This window comes from Dipodomys ordii, unplaced genomic scaffold, assembly GCF_000151885.1.
Source record: "Dipodomys ordii isolate 6190 unplaced genomic scaffold, Dord_2.0 Scaffold10, whole genome shotgun sequence".
NCBI lineage: Eukaryota > Metazoa > Chordata > Mammalia > Rodentia > Heteromyidae > Dipodomys > Dipodomys ordii.
In genome coordinates this window covers 20,477,886-20,490,155 of record NW_012267226.1, presented here as the reverse complement: position 1 = coordinate 20,490,155, position 12,270 = coordinate 20,477,886, and the positions used below count along the sequence as shown (strand labels likewise).

The window sequence follows — 12,270 nt, the reverse complement described above, 5'->3', positions numbered from 1 at the left end:
GGGGAGGGGAGGGGGGAGGGGAGGGGAGGACGCTGTGGTGCGCAGGATGGTGCGCAGGGCCGCGGTTCCTCAGCCAGCCCCTCGTTCTGGGCCGGGGAGGGCTCTGCACCTCATGCTCCACCAAGGGAAATGCAGACAAGATTTGGGAGGGCAAACTACACAGAACCAGGGCAAGGGGACAGGTGGGAGCTGCCTGCCCTGGGCTGGCCCGAGGCTCCTGGCCCTGCTTGGTGCTGAGGAGTCCTGAGGGAGCTGAGCGGCGGCCCCGGGCCTCACCCAGTGCTCCTGGCGGCTGTCGTCCGTCAGAAAACTTGCTGCTACTTTATTACTGTTATTATTATTTGTGAGCTAGCCAGTACTGGGGCTTGGACTCCAGGCCTGGGAGCTGTCTTTTAGCTTTTTCACTCAAGGCTGGTGCTCTACTACTTGAGCCACACCCTCACTTCCGGCCTTTTGGTGATTAACTGGACATAATCATCTCATGGACTTTCCTGCCTGGGCTGGACTCAGATCTGAGCCTCTTGAGTCACTAGGATTGCAGGCCTGATCCCCCAATGCAGGGCTTACTGTGATTCAACTCTTTGATCAGTATCTGCTGCCCTGGGAATGAGCTCCAGGAGAGTGAGCTGTGGCCATCTTGCTTGTCCCATAGCCTAGAACTCTGCCCGGAACCTTCTAGATGCTCAGTAATACTACAGAGTGAGCACGTGGAGATGAACCAAGTACATTCTACACTTTTGCCAGCTAGAGCCTCTGGACCCCTCCTTGGAGACTTCTGGATTCGCTGTGGGGGATGTGGAGCCCAGGGCCCCTGCTCTGTGCACAGGGCTGCCCGGTGACACTCACCCACATAGTAGGAGAGGGTGCGCTTGAGCCGGTCAAACACAAACCAGCGCTTCTTCCACGACTTAATCTTGCCACCCATCTTGACCAAGTAGCCACGGCAGACCTGGTGGGAAGGGGCGATGAGGAAGGACCGAACAGGAGGTTGCAGGCGTTTCTCCATTGTCTGTCCCCATACTCATGGGGCTGTCCCCGCATCCCCTCAGGCAGACACCAATCTAACCACCCCACCCGGCCAGGCTGGGGCAGGAATCGAGGCCACTGTTCCACGGCCCGTGAGGGCCTCTGACGCGGCGCCCGGTTCCGGCGGCCTGTGCTGTGCAGGCCTGGTACCTTGCTGCTGAGCACCACGTGCAGGCACGTGTCCACTCCGTGGCCTGAGGACTCGATGTGCGTCTTCAGGTCAAAGTCCTCCTTCCGGATTGGCAGGTAACGGGTCAGGGGTCGAGCCTGGGGGCAAAGGGCAAGGTCAGCAATCTCTGGTCCCATCATTCCCTTGTCCTCACTTCTCATCTTCAGTCCTGAATCCCCTCCAACCTAACACACGTGTGCACACAGGACGCACACATGCACACACACACACACCCCTCAGCTGGAACAAGCCTGAGTGGCTCTCTGCTTCTGGGAGCCAATGAGTCCCAGGTGTAGGTTGGCTTGTGCAAAGCAAACAGCGATGTGTGTGTGTGTGTGCACACGCACACATGTGTGCACGCCAATACTGGACCTTGAATTCAGAACCTGGGCACTGTCCCTTAGCATTTCATTTAAGGTTATCACACTATTACTTGAGTCACAGCTCCACTTCAAACTTCTTAGTAGTTATTTGGCAGTAAGAGTCTCATGGACTTTCCCACTCTGGCTGGCTTCCAAGAGTGATCCTCAGATCTTAGCCTCCTGTGAAGCTAGGATTACAGGTGTGAGCCACAGGTGTCAGGCTGCCAACAGCAACTAGAAAACAGGCTCAACCATCCAGCCGGCCACCAGCACACCCTGCACCCGCTAACCTGGGAAAACTGCTTCTCCCGCATCTTGACCTCCTTCTCCACCAGCTGCTGCCTCCGGGCACTCTCGCTCTGCAGCCTCCGCTCTACCTGCTCGCGCCTCCGCCGCTCCTCCTCCAGGGCCTGCCGCCGCTGCTCCATCTCCCGTTCCTGGCACAAAGCCAGCGATCAGTGCCCACAGTCAGCCTGGGGTTCCCCCCTCCCCGCTCTCTTCAGACCCCGCTCTGAGCAGACCCGCAGGAGGCATGCACCTCAGATGCTGGCCTGACAGAAGAGGCCCACCCTCTCCACCAGCTCTGTGGGCTGAGAACAAATGCCTTCATCAGTGATTGCCCTGGCTTAAGAGCCTTGCTCTGCTACCACTAAGGGCTGTGACTCAGTACCTCATTTCAGCTCTCTACGCCTCATATGCCTCATCTGAAAAATGGGACTCAGAATACCTCCTTCTGGGCCAGGTATTGCTGGCTCATGCCTGTCATCCTAGCTACTCAGGAGGCTGAGATCTGAGGATCATGGTTTGAAGCCAGCCAGGGCAGGATGTCTGTGAGACTCTTCTCTCCAATTAACCACCAAAAAGTGGGTAGTGGAGCTGTGACTCAAAGTGGTAGAGTGCTAGCCTTGAGCCAAAAAGCTCAGGGACAGCGCCAAGGGCCTGAATTCAAGTCCCATGATCAATTAAAAAGAACAAAAAGATGCAGAGTGCCTCAAAAGAGATAGATCACCTGCAATGTGTCCCGTGTCCCCCCAGGCACAGGTTCCCTGCTTGTGCCCACGGCCCCTCTCTGCCAAGTCCCAGCTTGAAAGGGACATGACTGGCCTACTTCAGGACTCCTCAGGCAAAACCTTTGTCTTGGCTTGGCTGCCTGCCTCCTCCTCCATTCTATACTGCAACCCCCAGGTCCTGCGTCCTGCGTTTCCTAATCATCCCCCAAAGGAACGGGTTAAGAATCAAAAGCCCCATGGCTCTTAAAGGGTCCTCAGAAATAAGCCTAGGGGCAGAGGCTCCAATACAAGACACCTAGGACTGGAACGAGGTCATTGTCCGGCAGTCTTCCGTCCTGCCACGCGGGGAGGCCTCAACCTGCTGGGTCTCCCATGCCCCAGTTGAGAAACACAAACATGTACAGCGCTTTGCCCTGAGGGTGCGCGGTGCAGTTCATGGGGGTGGAAGGGCTTGGCAGGCAGAGGGCCGCTCTCCGCCCCACCGCTCCTGCCTCCGGGCTGAGCCAGCCTCACCCTGGACTCCATGAGACGGCTTTTCTCCGCGTGGGCCTCTCTCAGCATCTTCTCCATCTCTTCGATCTTGCCCAAATCCAGACCACTGGTGCTGGGAAGGAAAGGGGGAGAGAAGAGGCGTCAAGGCGTGGGAGGGGAGCTGTGGCAGGGGCGGCGGGCGGGGCGTGGGAGGCACCTGGACATGTCGGGGGAGCAGGCGGAGTTGCCCCCCGTGGAGATGCTGGTCTCCATGCTGTCTGAGCTCTCCAGGCTCAGCGTGTCGTAGGCATGCTCACCCTCCTCGCCACACTCCCGCCCGGCAGGCAGGTGGTGCAGGATGGAGTGGTGCATGATGGGGGGGAAGGCCGAGGGGCCTGCGGGGAAGGGCGCCGCCCCGTGCAGGGCTTCCCACTGGCACTGCGCCTCTGCCGCCGCCTTCTGCTTCAGCTCAGCCAGCCGGCGGCGCTGCTCCTCGATCACCTGCTGCCCTGGGGGAGGGACAGGTGGGCATCACGGTGTGTTCACCAATCCGGAGAGGGGACACAGGAGCAGCATGGCCAGAGCAAGGGTGAACACGGGGCAGCCCTCCAGCACCAGCAACCCGGAAGCCCCCACAGCTCCGGGCCGGGGACTCCACCAAGGTCAGGCTCTGGTTCTCTTTGCACGTCCTGAGCCCACACAAGGAACAGCCCAGCCCAGCTGGTGCCCAGGAAGCACGATGGCCAGTGGCCCCAGACCACAACCAAGGCTTGCACACGTGAGCAGGGCGCATGCAGCACCCTGCCTACTGCGGGAGTAGCCAGGGGAGCTGGCAGGAGCCACGGGGGGGGGTCCCCCACAGTGCAGAAGCGAGAGCAAGATCAGAAGAGAAGACTTTGGAGACAAGGGGGTACAGAGCCAAGCACCCCAACCCGGCGAAGCCTGGGAGCCTCTCTACGGGCAGGGGGGGGACACATGCTGACACGGCAGGGGCGGCCTGGCCAAAGCCACGCCCTCATGACCTCTACCTGCTGGGTCGTCGGATGGGAGGGGCTCGGCAGGAAGCAACTCGACTGGCGTGGGGGACCCCAGGCAGAGGGTGCAGGAGAGAGACACAGAGGGGATCAGAGGAGAGAGAGGCACAGACGTGGGCTTTCAAAACAACCCAAACGCACACTGGGTCCCCGGAGCCAGTGTCTCAGAGAACGGATGCTGGAGGTCACCAGGGCCCGCCTGTGCAGACAGGGCGACGTAGCCCTGCTGGGCTAACAAGCAGGCCCCTAAGGGCCGCCGTTCTCCATGATGCCCAGCCTCCCCGACCCTTCCTCCCAGCCTGGAGTCTTTATTAAAACAATGTCCAGGAAAGCGCTTCTTTTGTTGTCGGAACTAAATTCCTCCTGCTCTTGCACAGAACTCAAAGGACAAGGACGTGGGGGGGCGGGGCTGGCATGGCGGCCACTCACCCTTCTGCTGCAAGGCCAGCTGCCGCTTGGTCTCGATGTCCTGCAGTGTGGCTGCCAGGTTGCGAGGGAGGCTGCCCGTGCCGTTCTGTGCGAGCAGAGCACTCTGCAGAGGAAAGAGAGCGTGGGCATGGGGGCCTGGCACACTGGCACGCTCCCCAGGGCCCTGCATGGCCGTCCCCATCCCCACCACCATCTGCTTCCTCAGACCTTCGGGGAGGGGCTGCGGCCTAGAGTAGCCACACTGAGCTGGGAGGAAGAGGAGGAGGAGCCAGAGGAGGAAGGCAGGGGGCCACTCCGGGTCCTGGGCAAGGGGCTGGTGAGCTCACCATCCATCTTGGAACGATAAACCTAGAGAGAAGAGACGGTGCCCAGTGAGCCCCAGCTCCTTTGCTGGCTGACACTGCGTGTCACTCGGGCCAGCTGTGATGGGAGGCGACACCCCAGCGCCAGGCCTCTGAGGCCTTTCTGGCTCCAGCTGGCCGTGGGGTTGGGCCTCCTGGACCGGCCCAGTGGGCAGAATCCAGTAGCAGCTGCCAGGCCGGTTCGCAGGCCTTTCTTCCCTGAGCCAATCCATGGCCGAACCCAGGCTCTGCGACAGACCTGAGAGTTGACCTCACAGCAGTTTGTGTCTGTGGCAGAGCCGTGCGGACAGGTGGAGGAGTGGATCCTTCTGCCTCCGGCTCTGTGCCCAAGCCCAGGCTGCCTTGTCTGCTGAGGAAGGAGCAGGACTAGAGTAAATAAGGGACAAGCCCCTGCCCAGCACTGAGGCATGACGGCCATAGCTTTTGGACCCCTGGCTGTGTGGGGTCTGCGTGAGCTCACACACCTTCCCCGCGCCCCAGAGTCTGATCTGAGAAATGAGAGCCAACACCATCTGCCTCCAAGGGCTATGATGATGATGAGATGAATCCAAGCCGGTCAACGCCCCCAGCCAGCTGGACATCCAGTGCGGGCGTCACGTGTGTTACGCGACTCAGATTCCTCCAGAAGGAACACAGGGGTCAGCCCTGAGTTCAAGAATGAATTTGGAGCGGTGGAATCTTAAGGTCTAGAGGGGAGAGGGAGAGGACATCCAAGCCCTTGTCCCTCCATGGGGCAAACCTCAGGAGGCAGGAAGGTCTTGAGACTCCTTGTCCTCCTCTTTGCTGCCTCCAAGTGCCTCCCCTGGGAAGATGAGGAGAAGGAAACATCAGCAGCTCCCCAAGGGCACACTGGTTCCAGCGGCAACGGACCCCAGAGAGCGTCCAGGACTCGGTGAGGAGCTCTGGGGAGAACTCCTTTCCATTAGGCTCAGGAGGCTGGACCTCCATGTGCCAGGATGGCAGGATGGCTGCCTGGGGAGAGACCCGCCCTCCCCAGGCCCAGAAGGCCTGACTCGCTCTGCCGGCTGAGCCCACTAGCCAAGGCACGCTGTGTGGTTGAAGGACCTGCAGGCGACACTCAGAGCAGGCAAGAGCACGACCTGGGGAGGACCAGCGGTGAGGGTTACCTGAAGCTGACGGGTAGCTTTGGCGGGCAGAGGTGGGGGGGAGGAGCGAGGGGAGGCAGCAGCAGGGCCAGTCCTCAGCCCGGCCATCAGCTCCTGGTACCACTGCTCTAAGTCTACAGCGGGGAGCAGCAGCTTCTCCATCTGGAGGGGCAGGAGGAAGGCAAGGATAGAGAGGGAGGGCCAGGACAGGAAGGGGAGGAAGAGGAAGAAGGAAGGATAGGATGAGAGAACAGAAGACGGGAGGGAGAGGGAAGGGAAAGGAGGAAGGAAGGGAGATAGGGGTGAAGGAAGGAAAGGAGTGAGGGTGGGTGGGAAGGAGGAAGGAAGGAGCGCATAAAGAGAAGAAGAAAAACAGTGAGATGACAGTTGTCCTCAGTGGGCTAAAGGCAAAGAGAAAGAGTCGAAGTACAATTCCCAGAGTGGCAGACACATGCTCTGCCTGCCAGCCGGCCGGCCAGCCAGGCCTGCAGGTGCCAGATACTCCCCTGGGATTGGCCTAGAGCCGCGAGGCCAGCGAGCAGGGGCCACACACACCCAGACAGAGCACATCAGCCGGGGGGCGGGGAAGGCACCCACCTTGGGTGAAGGCGTGATGGAAGCCAAGGAGGAGGAGGAGGAGGAGGACAGCACAGGAGGAAGGCAGGTGGTGGGAACCAGGTCCCGGGGGCACAGACCTGGCGTGGGGGGCGGGGGCATGGGCGAGGAACCCCACGTCACCTTTAGCTGATCAAGCGTCACGTACTTGGGGGGGAGGCCAGATGTAGGAGGGAATACAAGAAGTAAATGGGACTGGAAGCCAAGGGCTCACTCTACCCATGGGGGGCAGGGGGGAGGGTAGGAGGCACAGAGGGAGAGCGGCCCTGGTGCTGACAGCCACAGTCCTTCCGAGAACTGAAGGCCAGGCCTGCCCCACCCCAGGCCAGCAGGAGCTGAGGACAGCTCCCAAGGCTCCAGGGAAGAAAGGAATCCATTGTGGAGCCCTTGAGCCAGCTGCCCTCGTCCCCTGCTGCTGGAGACAGACCCTGCTGTCCCCCCACCTCCTCCCAGACTGAGGCACGGTGGAGGCCCCTGGGCACAGGTGGGCACACTCGGTGGCTGGTACCTCGCTCTCAGGCAGGGTCTGGGGGAGCACGCTGGGGAAGGTGGTAGAAGCAGAGGGGTCCAAGCAGGCGCACAGCTGGAGAGCCTCTGCCAGACTCACATACTCCTAGAGTGCCCGCGGCAGGGGCAGAGAAGAGGTTAATAGGGTTCAACTAAGTACCCCACATTCCACACTGCATGCCAGGCACAGGGTCAGCGCTCCATGTCAAGATGAGAGCAGAGCCGAGCTGAAGCTCTCAGCTGTCCACAAGGACCAAAGGTGGCTGTCAGGGCCAGAGCACTTACAGGGCCCAAGGGTGGGCAGACCTGAGGGCTGCAGGTGCCTCTTGATTTCCCCTTTGGGCCCTCTTGGCATTTAGCCATTATCCCGAGCACACCCAGGCCTGGGGTGGCCCAGGGAAAGCTTCCAGGAGTCCTCTGAGGAACAGGTCTCAGCTCCTACAAACGCTCGTCTCCAGCATCCTGAAGCATCCCCAGGGGACACACACATGCAGTCTCACACACCTGCCGCAGAATTCCCCAGGGTCCCCCTCTAGTCTCCAAGCAGGAGCTGGCACTAGGCGTGGGCTGGAAACATCACTAGGGCCCAAGCTGGAGAAGCTCTGAAAGAAGCCTTTCCAGAGCGCAGAGACAACCCCTGGCTGAAAAACAGGTCCACTGTCCAGTAGAAAGATGCCAGTCCATCATTCTATGTGTTGGAAGGACCCGGAGCATTGTTCCTGTCGCATACCCTGACACTCTGAGATTATCTGGGTACCAGGCCAGGGCAGGCAGCCGGAGTGCTATGCCCCAAACTTAGGACCCAAGCACACAGGCCACTTAAAAGGAAAATGAGCCACGAAGTCCAGTGTGTTGTATGAACTGGTGAGTGGCATGCAGAACACATGCAAATCATATTCAAATCAGCATTCCCGATTTGCATGGGCTAGCTAGGCAGGATGGAATATTCACACCAACTCCCAAGCTCTGCTCCCACTGGCCCTTTAGCTGGGCCCTGGGGAGGAGCTGAAGGCAGAGCTGGTCAGGGAGGCAGCCAGGCAGTAGGCAAAGCAGAGCACCCAGTCAGCCATGATTACCTCTTGTGCTTTGGGGCAGAGTGAAGTAGAAGTAGGAGAGGTTAAGTGGACAGGGGAGCCCCCGGCCTGAGAAGAGCCTGAGGATGGGCTCAGAGCCTTGGTCCCCAGCCCCATCTCCGAGGACTTGGAGGTAAGCAGCTGAGCCTACAGAGAGGGTACGTGGTGAGCGGCTTCTCCCTCACACTGTTCAGTCCAGCCACCCTCCCTAAAGCCTAAACCTCCTTCAACGAGACAGGGAGGGAGCGGAGAAGTCAGGAAGCCCAGCTGGACCTCACACACCAATTGTTCAGACCCGGGAAAGAGTGGCCCAAAGGATCCACTGCTCACTTGCAAGCTGAGGGCCTGACTGCGGACTGCAGCCCCGGAAGCCCCAGGATGAAGACCCTTAGAGCTCCGTGCTCGAGACCGGCTCACTCAACCCCGCCAGCTCCCCCAAACCTCTGAGCTCTCGGCCCACCCCAGTTGGGGCCTCTGAGCCCCTCATCTATATGCAGCCATCCCAAATGGTGAGTTCAGTGGGCACCTAAGAGTCCAAAGGGCAGCTGAAAAACAGCAGCTGGCAACCACGGACGGTCAGGCCTCAGGGTCCTCCTCCACCTCCTCCACCTCACTGGTGGGCAGCGGTGGCTCCCGCCTGTAATCCTAGCTACTCGGGAGGCTGAGATCTGAGGATCTCAGTTCAAAGACTCTTATCTCCAATTAACCACTAGAAAGCCGGAAGTGGCGCTGTGGCTCAAGTGGCAGAGAGCTTTGAGCTGAAGAGCTGAGGCACAGCACCCAGGTCCAGAGTTCAAGCCCCATGACCGGCAAAAACAAAAACTAAACTTCTCCACCTCAGCAGGTAGCCCCATATCCAACCCTCATGGACCCAAAGCCGGGGTTCACTCAACCATGTTACCTCTTTGAGGGTTGAGGTGGTCTTCGGGAAAGGCCTGCCTCCCGTGAGCGAGTAGTATTTCCTTTCCAGCACCGTTAATTTCTCCTTCTCCTGGGAGCCCAGAATGATGGAATTAGAATTAGGATTGAGAGTAAAGAAACTGTAAAGGGGCTCCAGGTCCCCTCCCTTCCCCCACCATTTTCCACTGGCCAAGGAGGGGGGGGGTACCTTCTGCAGTAGCTGCAGGGTAGCATTCTTGTCTCGAGCCAGGCGTTCGGATTCCTGCACCGCCTGAGTCCGGATCTGCCCAGCCTGACTGTCCAGGACAGCCAGGTGCTCCTAAGGAAAGACAGGAGGAGGGGGTTAGACGTTGCTTAGGGAGGCAGGGCTAAGCCTAAGGTGAAGTATGGCTGACTCTCCTGCCTAGAGAGCCTGGGATACATCAAGGGAACCAACCTCTTCCACTCGGCCTCAACTTTCCCCAGGAACACTTGGGCTCTTGGTCCTTCAACCCATGACCCCCTGCGCCACTAAGCATGCTAGCCACGACTCAAATTCCCCCTTCCCTTACCCCACTCTGGGCCAGTCAGTCCCAAAGCCGAACAACACCAAACAGTTCTGCTTGCCACCACCCAGATCCTGACCTTCTGCTCCTGGCTGGCTTCCCACAGCCTCCTGCCTTCTCTTTCACAGTTTTCTGATCCACAAAATATCTTCCTAAAATGGCCTTTGGGCTGGTTTTCTTATTGGAATTTTATGATCTTTCTGAAACACATTATTTGAGTCAACTCTATGTGTTTGGTTTGGAGGCAAGATGGCCATGAAGTCTTGGACGCAAGCAATCCTCCTGCCTCTGTCTCCTTAGATCCTGAGCGAGCACCAATGTACTAGCTCTTGAGTCAACTGTGCGTGTGCGTGTGTGTATGTATGTGTGTGTGTACATGCATGTCTGCCTATAGTGGGAGCCTGGGTGCTGTCCTTTAGATTTTTTTACTCAAGGTTAGTGCACTACCAACTGTGCCACAATTCTACTTCTAGTTTTTCACTGGTCAACTAAAGGTAAGAGTCTCATAGGCTTTCCTGCACAAGGTGGTTTCAAATCTCAATTCTCAGATTTCAGTTTCTTGAGCTCAGGGACAGTGCCTAGGCTGAGTTTGAACCTCAGGACTGGTGGGCGGGTGCTCGTACGTGAGCGCGTGCACACACACACTCATACACACACATACACCTAGAAGAACACTGGTAAAGGTGTTGCATTTTGCACTTGCCACTTCACTTAACCTTGAGGCAGGTGCCCATTTTACAGAGAGGACAGTGACATGGTTAGGAGCTAAGGTCTTTGCTAGTAACTGGTAGAGTTAGGGCTGCAACCAGATCTGCCCTTCTAAGAGCAGTCCTTTCCATCCCTCTGGGTCAGAGTGGACAGAGGAGCACAGAGCCTCAGGGCAGACAGAGCCTGGGGTAGGAGGGCACCAGAGACGGGGGATGTGCTGGGCAAGCTTCCACGAGTGAATGTAGGGATCGATATACATACAGAGTAGGGCCAGTTCTTGGGGGCTAAGCTTGCCCTCCAAGGCTTAGGGCAGGGGTGAGGAAGGAAGTACAGTCCATCACTACTGCTGACCCTTTCAAGCTCCCTGGAGCTTCTGTCCAAATGGACCTCAAAAAGATGGGGTCAACTGGCCTAAGGCTCCAGAAGAAGTGACTGGAGAAGTGCTGACCCCAGGCCCTTGGAACGAACCTGGGGTTTGGACTGGCACACCTGTGTCCCACCAGCTCACATGATGGGAGGGGAGTAGGTACCTTTCCAGAGCCCTGGTTTCCATGTCCTTCAAATGGGCATAAGAGCCGGGTACTGGTGACTCACGCCTGTATCCTAGCTACTCAAGAGGCTGAGATCTGAGGATTGCGGTTCAAAGCCAGCCCAGGCAGGAAAGTCCATGAGACTCTTATCTCCAATAAACCACCAGAAAACCAGAAGGGATGCTGTGGCTCAAGTGGAGAGCTCTTGCCTTGAGCTGAAGAGCTGAGGGACAGCGCCCAGGCCCAGAGTTCAAGTCCCATGACCGACCAAAAAACAACAACAACAAAAAAAAAGGCAGGCATAAGAGAACAAGCTAAGGACAGCATGAGACCGCCCCAGGCAGCCTCCTAGCAGGGCGCCTGGCACCCAACCGTGTGCCTGGCAAATGCTGGTTTCCATCCCTCCGTGGCACATTGGGGCAGTGTTTGAATTTATCTATGCATTTACAAAGGCAGATCCACTCAAGGGGGAATTCAGGATCTGGACTCAGGATATAATACAGTAGCCCCTGACCTCCCACCAAACCCTGGCCACCGGCAAGTTTCCCCATTTCACGTGGAGGCACTGAGGTTTAAATTCAGGGCCCTGCACTTGCCGGGCAGGTAGTCTACCATTTGAGCCTTACCCCCAGCCTGTTTTGCTTTTAGGTACTTTTAAACAGGGCCTCACCCATTTGCCTGGGCTGGCCTAGGATAGGCTCGTGTTTATGCTTCCCGGGTGCTGGGATGCCAGTGTGTGTGTCACCATGACGGAGACGGAAGTCTCAAATGTTTTTTTGCCCCAGCTGGTCTCAAGCTTCGGTCCTCCCTATCTTAGCCTCCCCAGAGGCTAGGATTACAGGTGTGTGCCACAGAACAGGCCCTGTCACACGTCTCACTGTCCTGATGCGTGATGCACGCACGCACGCACACGCATTCGCAGGTGCACACGCACACAGCCACACGCACTGAGGCACCCGAACCGTCTTCCCTGTCCCCTTCTCTGCCTCCCCCGTGGGCCACTCCTGGCCTTGGGTCCATCCAACCCAAGTCAGATCTGCGCACAGCAGACTACCACCGCATTAGCTGGGCCAGGCGGACCCCCGGGTGGGGTTCCGGGAGCGCCGGCTCCCTCAAACATCCAGATCTCGGATCTTCTGGACGGTTCTACAAAGCTCAGAGGGCCGGGCGAGGCGGGGCCCGGCGGCGCCCGCACCTTGCGCTGGGCGATGCTGCGCAGCAGCTCGGCCTCGCTCCGCAGCAGCCCCTGGCCGGCCAGCTCGCGCTCCTCCTCGGCGCGGCTCTGCCGCTCCAGCTGCTGGAACTCCAGGTCCTCGAAGAGCTTGGTCTCCGTCTCCAGGGCCTCCGCCTCCTTCAACGACAGCGACACCGGGGAGCGAGGGTTGGGGGGCGCTGGGCTGCGGTGGGGGCCCCGACCCCGGGG

General features: G+C 58.7%; 1 protein-coding gene across 1 annotated transcript in view; it reads left to right on the top strand.

Moving 5' to 3' along the window:
• The window catches only part of Treh (trehalase (brush-border membrane glycoprotein)), a 28,078-nt gene that overhangs the window by 12,509 nt on the left and 3,299 nt on the right, over positions 1-12,270 (top strand). The window lies entirely within an intron of this gene.